A 16,336-nucleotide genomic window follows, 5' to 3' on the forward strand; every position below is an offset into this window, starting at 1 on the left:
CACTTTTGGGCAGTTTTTTCTCCTTTCCAGAAGGGTGGAATTTCTCTTAACTGGCTGGAAGTTACGGCTCTACGGTGTAATCCTATGGGTTTATAGGCAAGAAAATGTCTAGAGCATATTGGGAGTTATAGGACTTTTTTATCTAACCATGCATTGAAAAGTACCTTTAAGCTACAGTCTGTATTTTGGAACCTATCCCTTAGCTCCATTGAGGAAGGCACTGTGGCATCCAAGACCTTCTCCAAAATGGAATTAAGCCACTGGTTCCTTGCTTGCCAAGTATGCCAGTGGTCACCATGATGAGAAAGAGAAGGAGGAGGAGCAAGAGCAGCTCATGGTGGTGAGAAGGCCATCACCGAGGCCACCTTGCCCAAGGGCCCTCCGAAGCCTGGAGCCAGCCTTGACAAGGAGATGACTCAGAAAACACTGTAATGCAACTCTGGAAGGTTGTGCCGCAGAAACGAATGAGCAAAGGACAGCAATTCCAGAGATACAGGCTCATAGGAAACCCCAAGAGTCCACCTAGCCAAGCTTCCTGTTCAGCAGAGGCCAAGAAGATGCTGCCAGGAAACTCACGACCTTTGTGTGAAAACTGCAGTCCTATCCCACTGTTATTTCCCCCTTACACCCATTATTATTCATGAAAGCTGTACCACCAAGCTATTCAGTGCCAAATAGTCTCTGAATCCAGGAGTTCCATAAATCCCTCTTGACTAACAGACCTGGCCAGCCCCTTTGAGACCTCCCCTGCCCTCACTCCCTGCAGTCTCCTGCCTTTCACGTGGTTAGGACACTGCTCTGCAAAGCAGTCCACGTCCTCTCCATTAAATGCATGCTTCTATTTGCTCTTGTCTTGGGATTGCCTATCCATCCTCCGTACCCAGTTATTACAAACATTGTAATTACTTCTTTGTCCTTAGCTCAACTGCCTGCTTGTTAAAAGGTTGCAGTAATAAAAACCCTCATTTAAGAATCCTTCTGCCTTGAGTAGAAACCAAGTCTCTCATCTATTTCACATCAGCAGTTTGCCTTTGGGAACTTGGAGCTATTTAAGACCCCAGATCTACGTAGATTTAGGAGAGACTAATCAATGCTGCTAGTGCAGAGCAATTCAGAATTATATGGTCATGCTGAATGGTTTCTTCTAATCTCCCAGCAAGCACCACCAAGCTCAGGCCTGGGACGGAATGAAACACATGCAAGGCCTGGAATTTGGAACTCTGTCTGTTCCCTGTCAAATTTGATTCAGGGCATTTGCATTATATCTTGTTGGCATGAATGATTTAATAACAATAGTTAATGTTTTTATAGAGCTTTCAGAGCGTCCAAGGCACTTGGTGTATGGCAGCATCTTGACAACAGCCAGTGAAAGAGGGCTGAGCAAACTGAGCCCTCACCGAGGACACCAGCGGAAGCGGGTGCAATGCACAATTTGGTGATTTGGTGTTTGTTGAGCACTCTGAACTAGGGCAAGAGAAAGCAGTACATCTGTCAGCCGTCCCTTTCCCACTGCCGTTCTACGCCTTCTTTGGGTACAAGCTCTAAACATGATTCTTCATCCATTTCTTTTGAAGCGGCTTCCAACCTCCAGTTTAATGTCATTTGTTCGCGATTAAAAGGATCAGAAAATGGTTTTACTCTGAGACACTAGCAGGTGTTAAAAGAACTACAAATGTTATAAAAGGGCATTGACTGTAATAGATGTTGTAAGCTAACCTGAGGGATGGATTCCAGAACAGCGGGTGAAGTCAGGCTATTTCTAGGCTGCCTTGGAAGGCTCCTGAGTGACTTATATATGCATTTTATTATGACCATAAAACTCACATCATAAAAAAGATGCAGCAATACAACAGCTAGCATCCACAGAATCATCAAATACCAGCTCTATAACATCTGGCCTAGACAGTCCTAAAAACCTACAACATGAGTGAAGCTACAAACCTAAGTGATCTAGTAAAATGTAATCATGGGAAGGTCAAAATACACACTTGGGAAAACCACAACCACAAGCTGTTTTATGGGTCCTTCTACCCAACAGGTATCCAACAGAACCTGCTTTCTCCAGTGTTGGGGGGCGGCATATCCACTCTTGGTTTTAATCTGAACTTTGAAGGGGATGTCCATGGTGCTGAACTCAATCTCCAGTGAACCCAATGAGTTCAGTGCCTCGGGCAGCTCCTGAAAATTCAGGTCACAACCCAGAGTGTCCACCACTCCATGGACATTGGACGCACCAGTCCTCATTGTCAGTATACTTAGTGGTGACTGACAGGTTCTCCAGAATTTCAGGGTTGCATCCTTCCCAGCCAGGGGCCTGAACCCAGGGCCTTCTGAAAAAAAGCATGCACTGTACCACTGAGCTATGGCCATTCTTCCCTCCCGGTCTTCCTCAAAGCCCGCAGTGATGGCTCTTGACAGACCTTGAAGGGCAGATGGGCTGATCCAGGTGAAGTCTATGAGAAAGACCTAGTATCCCTGAAGCCAGGGAGTGAACCAGGGTTTTTTGGAAACATTTGGGTTGCTTAGGTTGCTCAGTTGCTTAGGCTCAAAATACCCAACACAGAGAGCTTAGCAATTATTACCTCTATTTTTTTAGGGCTCAAAGCAGCCTTGGGGAAAGTAACTGTTTTTCCTCCTGGATGGAGAAATGCAGTTTCCATACCTTCTCTGTAAAACAGTACCCCCATCTTGGAACCAAAACAGCCCACCCAGAAAGATGCCTTGTTGAGTGGCATCAAAAGTCATCGAGACAGCAAAGAGAACCATCAAGTCTGCACTCCCCAGTCTCTTTCTTGGAAATTGCTAGCCCACAGGACAATCAAGCCCATTTCTGTGCACAGACCAGGCCAAAAGCCACAATGAAATTGATGTAGCTCAGCAGCTTCATTCAAGCATGTCTGGGGTTGATCACCAACCATGTTCTTGACACCTTGCTGAAGAAGGGGACGCTGGAAAGTCCCAATCTACCTTCTGCCTGTCCCTGATTGAAGACTTTGTGGAGGACCTGGTCAGCTATCGTGAGAAACAAGGCGACGAGCAAATTAGACTCTTGCTCTGATCCAGCAGGGACCCTACTTACTGCAGTCGCTGCAGCATTTTCCCCTTCTGAAGAGAATGCATGCACTGAAAATTATAATTCATATTCTTCACAGTTCCTCCACTGTGTGTCCCAGCAGGTTTCTAACAAGAAGACGGTACTACCAGGGGAAAGGAATAGCTGTGATGTATTTACGGCCCCTAATAACACCGATACATTAACAGCTTGCAGAAACAAACATATGCTTAGGGTGCAGTCTTACTGAGATGAGCGTGAGCTGCTCCGTTCCTTCCATGTTGCATTTTTGCTGGAAAGTTTTCATCCATCTAGCTGGGGCATCTCAGAGGGGGATGGAAGGAGGTTGGAACAGCCTCAGCATTGCTCAGATTCTGGCAGCTCCGATCCTCTTTCCTCCTTATTCTCTAAAATGCCCCATTTACCCACCAGATGCAATTCCCAGCCTTGGAGAGCTGCTGGTGCAGTTCTTTCCATGCCAGCTGTGAGACGGCAGGGCAGAGGGTCGGGAGCTATTGTTGCCTAAAACAGGGTTGGTGCTTAGGCTTAGAGCTGGGAATGCAAACTATTTTTGAGCCCTCAGGCAAGGTCTAGGGGGCCATAGGAATGTTCCCTGCATTGACTTTCCCGTTTGAAAAAGATGGCTTCTCTTGGAGCTATTGTTTAAAGTAGGATTTGAGCACTTAGCTCGCCCAACTCTTTTCTCTAAAAACTGTAAGAGTCATTTATCTCACTTATTCATCTATCACCTCTAATCATTTGCCAAATCAAAGCCACTACGCATGAGAATTCACGCTATCCATATTCCAAGGACAATTTTTTTTCCTCCCAGTTTGGAATCACTGTGGCTGAAGATTGCATTCTACTCCTCTCGCAATAACATCTTTAAAGAGTTTATTCATTCTGTATATTTATTTTTAATTGACTGGCTGCCTGCAGCCATCAGGGCATTGATCTGACTCAGGGCAGGTACAGGAAGTTTAGAAGTCAGGCCTAGAGGATCAAACAATCCAGGGTCATGTACAGTGATACTTTGGTTCAGGTTGCCCTTTTGGGATTCTAGTTACTTGTATATTGAGTGATTTGATTTATCTATCCCACTTCAACAGGCTTGTTTACAAAAAGTTAAAATTACAACACCTTAAATTACAATAAAACAAAAGCATAGTGATATATTAAGTAACCACAATGTAAGAGCAGTACAATTGTAATATACTTATTATTACGTTCATGCCCCTCCTTCTTTCCTTCCAAGGAACCCAAGGCAGCTTATATAATTCTCCTCTTCCTCTTCCTCCTCCTCTCATCTGATGGCTGGATATTTCCCTTGCCCGTCTCTTCCTCTCCCTGACCCTAGTAGCCCATCTCTGGGGCTCCTGCTGCTGGTGCAGTTCTTTTCATGCTGGCTGTGAGAGCAGGGGGAAGGTGCTCCACTCTGGAGTTCCACCTCCAATCTCAGAGCAAGCTTTTAAGGCTGGATCTGGGCCTCCAAAAATATCCTTTGACTTTCTGGATTCTGTGCTGCTACTGCAGGGGCTCCTGTATTCTGGAATTCTCTGCCCCTGGAATTAAGGCACGTGCAAACAATTATGAGTTTCTGGCACATGCTAAAAATTGAGCTTTGTTTATTTTTTCCATTCTGACTTTTCCAGATCTGCTGTTTCCGATCAAATATATGGTGGGTTTATACTTTCAGAGATTTATATGCTAACATGGACATCTTTTTAAATGGTTCACATAGGGTATTTTTTGTGTTAGTCACTGTGTGTGTATGTTTTTGCTCAATTTTCTTTGTTAAGTGGTATATGCATTTATTAAAGTAATAAATAAAATGAGACCATGGTCTCCTAGGAGTTTCATATATCACATTTTGCTGAGCAAATCTAAGTCCGATATTTCTTGAATAGATTTATACATCACTTACCACTTTTAGAATCTATCTATAAGTTCTTCACAAGGAGATGAGAATACATGAAATACATTAAAATTAATCACAAGATACATTAAACTACACAGTAATTGCTAAAACATCGATATAAAGATTTATAAAAACATTACAACACCATATTCAATGTAGAAGTTTTGTTGCCCGAGGCAAAGGGCAAGATGATAACAGCTCCTCCAATTCCACTTAATGCAGCAACCAAACTGGGAATTCCTCTTATGTCAGCACCGGTGACCAAGATGGCATCCTTTGCCGGAAATGAGGGGGTGACTCAGCTTAGGGTATTTCGGGCATCCCAGGCAGTACGCACAGCTATCTGCAAACAGGCCACCTCTGCTTGTTCTCACCCCTTGGCAATTGTGAAGAAAGGGCCATTCTTTCGCTCATGGCCGTGGGGGTCCTCATTGGGTTCTGAAGTGGAGGCGGAGGAGAACAGGGGCCTAACCCTTTGAAGATCCTTCAAGAAGGCCTAGAGAGGTTTCTCACACTCAGCATGAGAGCCAATCCCTGCCAGAAGAGGTGGAAGGGTTTTCCAGAGGGGAGGGGAAGCAGGTGTAGGAGCCTGTTCTTGCCTCGTGAGGAGGGCCGGAGAAGATGAGCTGCTCAGCGGAAGGGTCTCCATCACTCTGCCCACCTAGCCTTTCAATAGCAAGATCCCCCTGAGGGTGTAGGCTGGGACAGGGGAAGCTTCCAGGCTGGGTTCAGCTCCTTCCATGGGCAGAGGCTCCTCCTTCCAACTTTGGCAAACGGCTATTCAGAGTTAAACTGCTCTTTCAACTCTGGATTTACTCTGAAGAAGTGCATTTCAAAGCAAGCTGAAGGCAGGCAGGCAGGCAGGCAGGCAGGCAGGCAGGCAGGGACTAGTTCGTGCAGCAATGAGCTAAGAAGCTTAACAAAATATTTACAAGGTCCAAATAGCAGCCCCCCTCATATAATGCATATTATGCTTGGCACTAGAGCGACTTTATGACATTAATGCAAGTCCATACTAAAAACAATGTAATCATTACCACCTCATTAAATGCATATTTATCCCTGTAATAACTCTAAATGAATTACTCCATTTTGCTGGTATCTGTAGTTACCAGTGCCTAAATATTTAAGTTAATCCTTTCGAGCAGGCCATTTTTCTACATGCAGCTGTAAACAGTTTTTATTTATTATTTGAACTGATGGAAATGATGGATTACCAAGTTGCAAGCCAGTACATTTGCTAATTGGTTTACAATGCTGTGAAATTTTGGATGTGGTTTTGCAATGTTCAGGTTTGTGAAAACCTCCCGCAGTTTTGTTTTCATACTGGAAAGGCAACATGAAGCATGACATGGCCTGACAGTCTTCTGCTGCATTTTCTGTGCAGCAGTAAGGCTTAAAAAATCTTCCATTTGTGTCAGTGAAGGTCTTTGAACATGCAGCTGGTGCACGAAGGGCATCCGGGGAGGCCCTGCTGGGAACTAAGCCCCCCACTTCCCATTCAGTGTGACCCCCTCTCAGAGGTCACCTCCCTGCACAGCCATAGGTCTTTAAATACCTCATTGCTGATGAGGCTGGGAGAGCACCTGGAGGATCTAATGTGATCATAAATGAGGATCCACATGTGTAATCTGTTGTATTTGCTACATGCCCAATATTCTGTGTTTTCTGGATAACCGCAAACTGAACTGCTTAAAACACAGAATCTTTAAAATGCAAGTTTATGCTAGAAGAGCAAATATAGAATCCAGAACCGGGACCAAGAAAACAAATTCCTCACTACCGGTACAATAACCTGAAAAATACCACGGAAATGCCGATTAAAGTGTCATTGCCCGTTATTCAAATGTCAGAGATGTTATGGTTTGGAATAATAGAAAAACGTAGAATTATAGAATAGTAGAGTTGGAAGGGGCCATGAAGGCCACTGAGTCCAACCCCCTGCTGTTGCGGGACTCCATGTATAGAATCACATTTGCTTGGTGCTGGAAAGATATTAATGAAAGTGGCAGACAAGTTTCTTTTTCAAGATTAAAGTGTCACCATGAACTGGGAGGACAACACTAACAAGGCCCTGTTCCTTGTTGCCATCTTCCAAACAACAAAATGAGGGAGGTTACCAGAGCTTGGACCTCTGCATCCGGGTATGTATATTTAAAAGAGAAATTAGCTAGCCATTGCTATACTGAATCAATGCATGCACTGTATAAAGGGGGGTGTGCCTTGCTATCAGGTTTTATCACTGCAAAAACATCTTTTCACACATGATGGAAATGAGTATTCTTTAATGTTAGTGTCAGTCAAGGTTTGACCCAAGACAGTGACAAAGCATGACCAAACCCCTTTGCCCTTTGAAAGGTGACCCATCTGGATCTGGTGTCTTTCTGGTGGCACTTGTCAAACTATGGAAATCCCCTTCAGTATTTCAGAAAAAAGCATCTCGTTCAGTTCCTCATTAATTTAGGAAGACTGATGTGAAAAAGTCGTCATGGTTTCCCCCTTCTGGTTCTTTTTCTGTGCTGCAAAGCTAAGCATAGGAAAATCTCAGCCGCAAACTCTGTTCTTTCTCTTTGGCTGAATTGAGGCAATTTACATTTATTTATTTATTTATTTATTTATTTATTTATTTATTTATTTATTTAAACATTTTTATGCCGCCCCATTTCTGTTTTCTTTTGTCTGCAGTCAATAAGGTGAGGGGAAAGCATGCAGCAGAATTTCAGTTTTACTTGCAAATTATATGAGCATATCCCCTTTGAAGCTCTGAGCATACGGTCAAAAATATTTACAAATTGCCAAACATGTGCTTGTAGTTGGCTTGCTGCCACTCCCCACTTTGTGTGTGCAAATGTCCTAATTTGCTCAAATTTCCCCTGTAGACTGACTCAACCCTGCTATTGTCCAGGAAGGAAATCTGGGCAAATCTGGGGAGATACGTGTTGCCCTCCCCTTCCATCACGACACAATGTGTGTTCTGGTTTGCTCAGAGCAAGTTGGATCACAGATGCGAATTGAGTCTAAGACAAGCGGTGTGTTGATGTTCAGAGAGCCATGGCAATCGCAAATGTGTGTCGTTCCCCCAGTGTGTGAGGGTGGTGGTCTGGGGTGGGAAGAAGCTATTTCCAGAAAAAAATGTTTGGACTGGTGAGCATATTCAGCATTCCTTCTACTCTTGTTCAGCAATCTCATTTCTCCTATGCTGACAGGTCTTAGCTCCAGCCCCAGGCCCAGCATGGCTGTCCATCTAGTTCATGATTGTTCATTTCGGTTTCCAGTGGCTTCCAGGAAGGCATGTCTTCCATCACTTACTACCTGCTAAGAGCTGCACCTTGAACTGTCTGCAGGTAAATCACTAGCCTGCCCCTTGAGGCAACCATGCTGCATGGGGCTGGGTGACTGCTCAGCCCCAGAGGTCTTCTGCCTTTCAAGGAGGTAGGTTGGAAGATATCAGCCTGATGGGCCTGGACCATCTTTGGTAGGACCAGAGGAAACCTGTTTCCAGGGGACTTCTTGCTTTGAAGGTTCAAGTTCTTCTCCTGAGGAGGCATCCTCAACGGGAGCCAGGCACAGGTACCCACGCTAGCCCATAGCTTCCCTCTCTACTTTCACCCGTCTTCGACGCCCCTGCCTAAAAGTTAGAAGGCCCAGTGCGACGCTGACTCCCTTTTCGCTAGTATTCCAGTGTCTTGCTGCTTTGCGGCCGCCACCAAGACAGGGTGGGCTCACCCTTGTCTCCTTCCACCTGCACTTGAGCCATTTCCCAACCGCCTTCATCAGCCTAGGCTCCCTGCTAAATCACCCCAAGGCTTCCAGACACCATGCCTAGGGATGAGGTCAGACTTCACTTCCAGATTCTCCCATCAACAGCCTGTGCTCTAGCCTAAGCTACAAGTGCTGCTGCTTTCGTTCCCCAAGATCTCTCTTGGCACAAACACCACAAACACTTCAGTCAGAGGATCAGCTTACTTGCCTAACCTGGGCTCTTTAATTTAAATTCTATTTTCTGAATTAGAAGGTGATTTTACAGAAACCAGACGCCCAGATTTTACAAAACCCAGACACTTACAAAGCACTCAGTGCTGAGAAACAAACAGGAAGCACGCACAGCTTTCAGGGGGCCCCGTGCGGCATGCCACAGGGTCCTTTTCATTCTAATTTTGTTGCAGGTTTTGCAGAACAGAATCAACAAAATAGTTCCTTGTCCAGTCATGGCTGAGATGCTGGCTTGGTGAGCGACTCATCTCAGGTGGGAGGGCAAGCAGCGAGCAAAGGGGCCCCTGTTGCTCAGATTTCCCTGCAGGAGACCCCCTGCTGTTTCAGTCTCCTACGCCCAGGTTGAAGCGGCATCATTTTGATGCACCTGTTACATCCCTTCACACAGCTGTGCCACTGAACTGCATCAGCTCCTTGGATGCCACTCCTAAAAGGATGAAAATGTTGTTAACACGGGGCAAATCTTCCAAGCCCTTCTTGGACCTGCCTCTCTGCAGGAAATACTGAATATGCATGGTTTAATTTAAGAACTGCTCCATCAATAGCAACCAAGTTACTGGCTGTGGCAGTGGAGAAACAAATGCTGTAATGAAACACGGTGCAAGGGAACAAATGTGTCCAGTTGTTATAGCAATTGGCACACGTAGTTCGTGCTTTATGTAACTGAGCTCAAATAGCCTGATCTCAGCACGGATGATAAACCTTGTCTTTGCCAATGAGAATATTGCAAAAAAGTGTTCCATTTACGCTCGTTAGTCATGCTTACTACTTTTTGGGTTCATTCCAGACACCCCTGCCTAATGCACATAAACTCCTGAATGCGAAAGTTTGTGTGCATCTTATGCTCCAAACTAAGCTGGGCAGTGGTAGTCCTGTAAAATCTGATTTTATGAAGATTGTTTTCAGCTGTATAGATAAAGAGGCTGCAACAATGACTGGAGTCAGTGTAAGTTCTCAGTCCCGGTTCCTGGCCTGCCCCCTTTTCTCTCTTCTGGGGTGCATTTGGGATCCAGGGGAAGGTAACCGGTGCAGTTCGTTTCACACTGGCTGAGCAGGGTTGAGGGCAGGGGAGATCAGCCTTTGAAGCCCCAGCACTGCGATTGTGGGATTTTGGAACTGGGACTTCAAATCATCCTATGGCTGCCTACAGAATATAGGAGAGGAAGTAAGGGGGAAGCAACTGGGACCACATTCCTATGCATATTTAGCCTGAAAAAGTCCTACAACTCCCAAGATTCTCCAGAGAGATAGCTGGAGAATGCTGAAAATTGTAGGATTTTTCCCCATCTAAACAAATATCAGATCGTGCCCTTAATTGCTTTTCCCCTCCTTCATATTCTTTCCAGTTGCTTAGGCTTGTTTAAGATATTGCTTTCTTTCATTTGTATGAATAGAGTCACTGGGCACTGCTTACGCTTTTGTAAATCTGGATTAACTCCACAGGGGCAGTTGGTAATGGTACAGACATGTTTTTGGCTTTACTGTTGATTTGCCCTCTTCAATATAATTTAACTTCTGCAATATGTTGCTGACAGCGCTAAAAGAATGTCCATTAAGTCATGCTGGCATTTCGAAATGCCCTTTCTTTTCTGCTGGACTTCTGGTGATTTGCCTAATAATACATTTTGCTTGGGAGAAATAGATGCTGAGATCCATGTCAGCATATCCATGCCGCTTTTCCTCCAGTATCATGACAAATCCCCATCTGTGAACCATGGATGTGTGGGGAATCTGCCCAGAGGTGGGAATCCGCCAGATTCCCCAGGCTCAGCTCCCCAGACTGCAGTCCACCTTGTAGCGGCATGGAGTCCAAGTTCTTGGCGCATGTGCCCAGCGTTCGCAGGGGGCTCCCCCTGAACTGAGCCTCATGTGCTGGGCACACAGCACCCTCTCGCTCACCAAGTGGCTACAGTGGCTGCTGAACACGCCAGATTGGGAGGGGCTGGCCAGGAGATCAGCCCTCCACTTCTGGGGCCGTTTGCAGTGCTCCTCCTGCATGCCAGGAATAGCTGCTCTCTGAGTGGCTGCAACGGACACCAATGAAGACTGGTCATGAGGGGCAAGAGTTGGAGTGGAGTTCACCTGACAACCAGAATTTCTGGTTGAATTCCAAAATTGAGCTGACACCACACCTGCACACAGGGAATTTGACTCTTTCTAGGGACCAAGTGTTCATCTGAAAGATAATCAAAACTACCTTTGAGGTTATCTTTTGAATAGGCTCAATTTGTCCCCATGGAAGAACAAAACATGACTTGAAAAACATTAGGCTAAGAAATTATCCCCCCTTTGTGCCCTTAGGGCCTCCTCTCATTTCATGTTTGCGTTGGGTGACCTTTTAGCTTTCCTCCCCTTGCTGGACTGGACATGACACATAAAATTCCTCCTTTCAGCATCCTGGGCACAACTGGCTGCCTTCAATATAACCCTGGATATGAGCAGACCCATTAATATGCTGATATTTGGATACAGTGTGTGAAAGCAGGTGCTGCTAGTGTGTGCTCACACACATGTGTAAAACTGAGATCCCTGTGAAAGAGGTAGGGCTGGTCAAAGCCAGCAATAGCTACCCTGCTTTCTCCACAAACTGGGACTGTCCTATAGCAAATGGGTACATATGTGTAAAACTGTGTTTTAAAACAAGTCTTTGGTAAGGAAGAAGAAGAGAGGAAGACACCGAGCTGGATGGTGTGATACAGTGATACAGCTAATGGGCTGAGGCTGATACAGCAAGCAAGCTACAGAGGGAATTCCATTTTCAATTAGGTTTTTCATCCCAGAGTAGTTTTCAAATCCTGAAAAAGCTGTCCCATAATCCTGAGTCAGATAACAGAGCTTGTTAGTTGGGAAGAGGGAGGCAGAGGATGGACAACCTCCTGTTTGATGCTCTGTCTCTGGATTGTTTAAGTCAAAGAGCTGGTTGCATGGCCTACGATGCAAGAACAGCCACTGCACCAGACCCTGGAAAATGACTTATAGTCAGAATTAGCCTATGGACCAATTTGTTGCTAGTCGTGAAGTTGCGTCCGACCCATCGCGACCCCATGGAGAACATTGCTCCAGGCCTTCCTGTCCTCCACCATCCCCCAGAGTCCACTTAAGCTCACACCAACTGCTTCAGTGACTCCATCCAGCCACCTCTTCCTCTGCCGTCCCCTCCTTCTTTTGCCATCTATTGTTCCCAGCATTAGGCTCTTCTCCAGGGAGTCCTTCCTTCTCATCGGGTGGCCAAAGTATTTGAGTTTCATCTTCAGTATCTGACCCTCTAAAGAGCAGTCAGGGTTGATCTCCTCTAGGACTGACCAGTTTGATCGCCTTGCAGTCCAAGGGACTCACAGCATTTTACATGCTTACAGTGTTCTTCCCTAAGGAACACATGAATCAGCAAAACTTGAACTCACTGAAGTTCTCTGAATTCTGTCTCGAAGCTTGTTCGGACTTCCCTCTATATCAGATAGTGAGCTGCGTTCTTTCCACATTGCATGACTCTCTTCTATGTCCATCCATGTATTTTTCAAATGGAAACATTGATGGTATGCAACTTAGAAATGTCTGCATTTTTTGTCCATTAATTAAAGCACATTCCCCCAAAGTATGCATTTCTACGTGCTTTTTTCAAATCCCACATCCTGTGAGTTGCGTTAGAAGCTTGGCAATGACTTCATCTGCAAATTTCATCACTGCTATGTAGTCCAGAAGGTGTGAACGGGAAAAATCCTGATCAAAAATGAACTGAAATTAATTCCTCATACACCCCTCGTTTTCCCCTTTGAGAACACGTAGATGGGCTGGATTGGGGATAGGTATTACGTTGTGAACTGCTTAGAAGGTCCAGTAGGACCATTAAAGTGATGTATAAGATTGATAAATAAACATTGTCTAATCCGACCTGAACATCTTTCTCTTCCATAATTTCTTTCTCTGAGACCCACAGAGTTTATACCAGCCCAGAACTTGTCAAAATAAAAGATGTATTTGTCAGATGGAGAGTGAGCCTTTCTAAAACCTTGCTTATTTTCCTCGCAAGGTTAATTTCCACTCTGTAACCCTATACACTGGTGTCTGACTCACTGTTTTCTGGTCCCTGCATATTCTCTTGTTTTTCTCCTGTTCATCTCAGGGGGCTCTGTGGTCATTGTACATCTGCAGTGTACAATTAATTAATTTGCATTAATATACTATGAAATTAGTGACAGAGGCGTCTGTTCTTATGCATTTTGCTCTTTCCCCTGTAGCTCTTTAAATGCTTTAATGATTGGTATAACATTTATTTTCAAAGCAGTTAATTTAATAAAAGTCAATATCTCCCAGTACTGTGCAGAATGAGGAGCCTTTGATTATCAGGGTGATAAATTCATTGTCAGATCCTTATTGTCAGAAGATTGTCTTTGCTGATATACCAAAGAGAAGTATTTTACAGCAGATTTTTAAAGATCAAAATGTATGATTGAGATCTCTAAAGAAAAAAGAAACCAAGTTAATCTATTAAGTATGTCCCTGCCTACTGATCTTGAAATAAAGTAAAATAAAATTTGTCAGATGGCAACTCTCTAGATTAAATTTGTTATTTTGTGCATAGTGTAAGAGAGATGCAGTGCAAAGGGGCAGCTTGAGAACCATTTCGGGGGCCGTTTCTTTAAAAACAAAAGTGGTATAGAGATACTCTGAAGTAAAATAAATGAAAATATAAAATAGGGGAAAAGATTTTTCACGTGGGAGCAGGGATGGATGCCAGATCAATGGCTAGCAAGTCCTTGGACAACGTCAGGCATTCAGTTTGATGACATATGACCAAGAGGGCGAATTCTGTCTTGGCTGTGCACATATTCACTGGCTGTGTCCCTGGGCAGTCCTCACCTGTATCCACCTGAAAGAGGCTCGCATTTATTTATTTATTTATTTATTTAATGCTTTTTCTACCCCGTCTGCCACTAGCGTCTCAGGATGGCTTACAATAAAAATGAGTAGAATAAAACAAAACACCGCAGCATCTGACAACTGATACTACAACCCCAGTTAAAATCAATAATACATTAAAATGATGGGAAAATAAAAAGGGTTTTGCCTGATGCTGAAAAGAATATAATGTCAGTGCCAGGCGAACCTCTCTGGGGAGCTTATTTATTATTTATTTAAAGTTTTTATATGCCGTCCCCTTGCTATATAGCCTCGGGACGGCTCACAGAGCTTATTCCATAGTTGGGGTGCCACCACAGAGAAGACCCTCCTCCGGGTACTCTCCTTCCTAATCTCATTCAAGGAGGGTCCTGGAGCAGAATCTCTGCCTCAAATCTCAAGGGGCACATAGGGAAGAAGGCGCTCCTTCAGGTATCCCGGACCCAAGTCGTTTAGGGCTTTATAGGTCATCACCAGCACCTTAAGTTGGGCCTGGACTTCAATTGGTAGCCAGTGTAAGTGAAAGAGGATTGGCGTTTTATGTTAATACCTGTTGGTCCCCGTTAGTATCCTGACAGCCCTGTTCTGAACCAATGGAAGTATCTGGACCATCTTCAAGGGCAGCCCCACGTAGAGCACGTTGCAACAATCCCACTGGGAAGTCACCAGAGCATGGGTCACCACTGCAAGTCAATGGTCATCCAGGTAAGGACGCAGGTGGTGGATCAGCCAAAGCTGAAGGAAAGTGCTCCAGGGACAGCTCCGGAGCACTCCAAAACGTGAACCCGTCCATCCATCCAAATTACTTTTGTGTCAGTGGATATCATAAGATCTTCAGGCAGTTTTCATGAGAAATACATAAAATATAACACCAAAGTTGATATTAAAAGCACACACAAGAATCTGCTGTTGCTATGTGCTGTTAAGTTGTCTCCAACCTGTAGCATCCTAGGAATGGAAGTCCTCCACCATGTCCTATCCGTGACAATCCTTCTAAATGCAAGACTGTGGCTTCTTTGAAGGAGTCCATCCATCTCATGTTCGATCTTCCCCTTCTTCTTCTGCCTTCAACTTCACTTAGCATGACTTTCTTCTCCGGGGAGTCTTGCCTTCTCACGCTGTGACATGCAAGGACAAACATATTAAAACCTTTATGGGAACAGTCTAACTGGGCAGTGCAATTGCACGTCAGGGAAAGCCCAAGAGCGGAGAGATGCGCCTTCAAGAGGCAGCTAAGGTGCGCCACAGTTTCTGCCTCCCAGTGTACATGTGGGAGGGCGCCACTAATAAGTAGGCCACTAACATGCTGTTACTTGACACACTACTGGTTGTGAGTCATCCCACGTTGAGGAGCCAGGTTTGGGGCCTGCCCATGCACAGGAAGCCTGATGATCCTGTGTTGGAGCTGGCCCACTGTTTTCTTCATGGATGCCCATTAATTTTCCCTCTCACTTGGGGCTCCAGCTGCAGCAAAGTCTAGAAGGAGAGAACAGTGGAAGTGCCTTCCTCCTCCTCCACTGTTTGCTAGCTTAGAGATGACAAGCAAATAAGCAATGGCAGCAGAGAGAAGCTGGGCAGAGGAGCTGGGCTTTGGTAACGATAGTCCCCTTTCTGGCTGGAGGGCCTTAGTGAGTGCTCTGAGGTGCTGACACTTGGTGCCAGTCCTTCTCATTCCCACTGAGGGAGTTCTGCACACAGTCTTCCATACATGGGTGGGTTCCCTTAAGACTTCAGAGGTTCACATGGAATGTACAGCCCGGACAGCTCCCTAGTTTACCATAATGATCATTATTTTTCAAGCAGGAGCCAGTTTGCCCACCAATGTTAAGACCTCTTGGGTGTCTTTCTCCCTGAACATGATCCTCCCTGTGGACCAGACTTGGCTGATGGCTTTTTCTGGCTTCTCCTCGAAGTCATCCAAGGAAGGCCTCAGTCACTGAGTCATCCCCAAGGCTCCAGGTAGGGCAACTGCAGCAGGCTCACTTCATCTTTAGGTTAGGAAGGATCTTTCTTTCATCACCGAAAGACTAGTCTGCGGTACTCAGCCCTAAAATAATTCTTAGCACCACTGCCTGTTGCCCATTGTTTCTCACCTGCCCACCCCTGAAGTGAGCAAGAATCATCCTTGTTAAAATGCTTTAAACCGCTTTTAAGTATCCAAATGCTTTACATAAATGAATAAGTAAAAAATAAATCAAGCCAGAGAACCCCTGCTAAGAGAGAGCAGCTGCTGCAAAAAGCAAGGGCGACTAAGTGCAGGCAACATGCTATCCAGCACCCAGGAGCTCAGCATGGGTTGTTGCAGAACTGCAGGCTGTTGTAGAAGTATGGGCTATTGGGTGGCCCAGGCTCAGCCACACTAACAACTCCTAGTTTACTATCGAAAAACAATCCATGGTTTGTTACTAGGTAGTGAACTGTGGGTTGTTCATGGTTAACAAGCATGGTTTGTTCGTGCCACTGGGTTCAAACAGCAC

General features: G+C 45.1%; 1 protein-coding gene across 5 annotated transcripts in view; it reads left to right on the top strand.

The window, feature by feature from the left end:
* Window positions 1-16,336, top strand: part of DLG2 (discs large MAGUK scaffold protein 2) — a 959,957-nt gene that overhangs the window by 110,769 nt on the left and 832,852 nt on the right. The gene's annotated exons all lie outside the window — the stretch shown is intronic.

Source organism: Varanus komodoensis, unplaced genomic scaffold (genome assembly GCF_004798865.1).
Source record: "Varanus komodoensis strain SLA01 unplaced genomic scaffold, ASM479886v1 scaffold4, whole genome shotgun sequence".
NCBI classification, from domain to species: domain Eukaryota; kingdom Metazoa; phylum Chordata; class Lepidosauria; order Squamata; family Varanidae; genus Varanus; species Varanus komodoensis.